The 3,434-nt window shown below is 38.3% G+C and overlaps 1 pseudogene; it reads right to left on the bottom strand.

Annotated features, from left to right (window-relative positions):
- LOC103396941 (transducin-like enhancer protein 4) overlaps positions 1-3,434 on the bottom strand; it is an 18,267-nt pseudogene that overhangs the window by 11,246 nt on the left and 3,587 nt on the right.

The following is a 3,434-nucleotide window of genomic DNA, read 5'->3' as shown; positions in this document are numbered from 1 at the left end:
GATAACATATTAAAACATTCCTTCAGTCTGAAAACACCAGAGAACACACAGCCTGCTCTGCTCAGCTCATTTCGGTGTCGGTGTGTGTGTGTCGGTGTCGGTGTTTGAATAATGAAATGCTAATCTGCTCATTGAGTATTCAACAAACCACATACAGTATTTGCCTTAGGAAAAAAAAAGGTTTCGCTTAAGAGACTAAATACTGCAAGCTGTGGTTGTTACAGTGATCCGTCTCGCTGACTCTTTTTTCACTGCCTCCTTCTCTCACTAACCAGACTCTCTCACTGCATTTGGGTGTTGGTTTTTCATCCATTTTTAAAATCCATTTAAGAGCAACACTTTCACGTGTCGGATGTTGTAAATGCATTTATGTTTTGAACTCTGCTGATGTGGTCCACACGACTAACAACCTGGTCAGCCCACGCTCATGTCCACGGATGTTAGTATAGTACTAATAGCATTTCAGAATAGTAACAAAATAACTTGTTAAAAAATAACACATCAAATTGCGAGCAAAAAACTAAGATTAAAAAAAAATCCCATTGCTGTTTGGATTATTGCTCTCAAAGCCAAACGAACGCTAGAGCTAACGCTAGCTACAAGAGTCCTGGTACAGACAGCATTATTTTGATTGATAAATTAAAGACAAAAAAAAACCAAAAAAAAAAAACCGTAAAAATAACTTATCTAATCACACTTTTCTGAACACCCAGTAGGGGGCAGTAATGCACCTAAAGTTTATTTGTCAGACATAAGATGTAATAAATGTGATAAAAGACCCCAGACCAAGTTCCTCGTAATGCAGAACTTGATAACAGAGCTAGCGTTAGCAAATGGACCAAAAATTCTTACTGCGAGTCGTATCATGTGCTCTTACCTTGACCGAGTCTCTGTCTGAGGGGACGAGAGGCCAGAGATCAGGAGACAAAAGAGAAGGGAAAAGAAGTATAAACATTAGTTGTGATACCAGTGATATAGTCAAAACATTGGGGTATAAAATAAATATTAAATACAGATATTTATTTACTTACGTTACCGCTGCTTAAACTTAAAAATAAAAATACTGCACATTTTCAAGTACAAATGCTCACAAAGTAATAGTTGTACTGTGGTGTAAGGGCTGAACTGTTGACATGTTTGGCAGAATATGTGTTGCAGTATTTAAAAGGCTCATTGTAAATTTTACTGTAATTGTTAAAATAATACAACAGTATACTTTAAATTAAATTTAAACAAAATTTTTTATATTCATATTTTATAATGTATATGCCGTTAATCAAGTTTTCAATGGTGGAAAAAAAAGGTAATTTAATCCCTAAAATACTACATACAGTAGTACAACAGAGCAAATGAGTACAATTAATGAATGGACAAAGAAAACAATTGAAAATAAAGCCAAATTATTCATGGAGTTCAGTTGCAGGGCCCGATTTGAAGGGTTTGCGGGCTGGAGGTGGCCTCTGGACCATAGTTTGAAATACCAAGTTTCTAATTTACAAAAAAATTTGAAAATTTTCATATTCTTTCTTCTGTGTTGTACGATTAAAAACGGAACTGACTTCAAAAATATTCATTAAAGATGAAATAAACAACAACACTGGCACAGAAACCATGACACACAAAATCTTTTTTCTACACAAACAGATTTCAGGAGTTTACCTCTCGGGTGATCACTGCTGTTATCATGGTGTTTCCTCTCCTCCTTGAGTGGCAGCTGGTGACTCAGAGCAGAGGACAGAGCCAACAGGCTGGCAGATTTAAAGAAAAAGTATTCAGATAATCACCTAAAATAAACCATGGAAACACTTCATCCATGTCAGTTTTTTTTATTTGTAATATGATATATATTTAATTTACTCATCTCTTTTATTTGCAATTGCATACTTATACAGTAGGGGGCAGTATTGTAGCTCACAGAATATAGAGCTGCGGTTTATGCAAAGAAGAAAATTCTGCATTCTCTTCATCAAGTGGGTTGGACTGAAACCCCAAGGGGGCCGGTTTTGGCCCACCGGCCGTATGTTTGACACCCCTGGTTTAGACAATAGATCAAGGATAACTAAGTATTAAACGACCAGATCTCTACAAACAGCTGAATGTTTTCTTATTGCTTAGAGGCTCTGTGTTCACAAGGTTATGAACTGTAGAAGGTAAAAATTTGGAATTTACCATAGACTGTATAAAGCATTGTTTCCCAAAGACTGGGTCGCGACCCTCAGGTGGGTCGCAAGACTTTTTTTTTGGGTAGTCTCGCATCATGTTTCCCAGGAGTTTACGAATAATGTCTACTGACTTGGGTCACAAAGTTTTATGACTTTTAAAATATGGGTCCCCAGAAAAAAAGTTTGGGAAACACACTAAACACTAAAGGAAACGGCCGTAACCAACAGGTTGTAAAAGTAAAAGTGGACTATGGGGAGTAGTAAATAACGATCCAATTTGAAGGAAAACAGATGGTAAAGCACTACTAGAAGCAACATATAGGGAGACAGTGTGGCTGAAGTCATTGTAAATAGACTGCGGATTGTGGAGGTGATGCGTTAAGAGGAGCATGACATTAAGTTGTTTGCTATTAGCAAGTAAGCTAAGTTTAGCATGACTTGCAAAATAGGTTTTAACTTTGATTTTGTCTGTCTGTGTGTGTGTGTGCGTGTGTTTGTGCGTGCGTGCGTGTGCAGAAAAACCTACTCCTATGACTGCATTCAGTTCAGCCATGGTGACTTGCTTGGCCCTCTCCACCGCCTGCACCACCTGCTGCTGGTGCTGTGAGACACAGAGAGATAGGATTAATTAAAGGGAGCTGAGAAATCAGACATTTGCTGAATTTTTATTGTCCACGGACGATCTGGAAGCATCTGCAACACCCCACCGTAAAGTCTTATTACTTAAGACTGCTTTCTTCTTTTATATCAAACTGTTAAGTTGCAGTTATCACATGGAAGCTTTTTCACAGGCTGACATAACACTTAATAATCAGAGCAGAGCTGTGTTCTCCATCCCATTAAAGCAGCTACACGTGCGGGAGCTGTGCGAGCTGCTGGTTTTGTTTTGTTTTTTAACTGTGTTTTATATCCTGGTATTTTATCATGCACTGCTGTCTGTGGAGAAAAAAATATCCATGCTGTTGATAAAATCCAAAGTTCCAACCACATCCAGTAGGCTGTAAGGTGAACTACGAAAAGTCCTTTAGAAAGTGAATTCCGCTCCGACGTCTGGGAACTACACGATCTCAATTTCATAAATAAGAACGAGTTACGTTAAACTTATAGTTCGTCACAAAATATCCTGCCCGTTTTTTGTATCGATGCATTTTATAAAGAACTAGCGCCTTTGGGGCGCAATAAGATTTTGGTGCACGAGCGGTTTGACACGTGATCGTGCTACACCAATCGAGTAGCTGATTGATGTCAACACTTCCGGCAACACGGCTTCCT

This window comes from Cynoglossus semilaevis, chromosome W (genome assembly GCF_000523025.1).
Source record: "Cynoglossus semilaevis isolate Cse_v1.0 chromosome W, Cse_v1.0, whole genome shotgun sequence".
NCBI classification, from domain to species: Eukaryota; Metazoa; Chordata; class Actinopteri; order Pleuronectiformes; family Cynoglossidae; genus Cynoglossus; species Cynoglossus semilaevis.
Note: the sequence above shows the minus strand (reverse complement) of the source record. Positions and strands in the feature narration are given on the sequence as shown.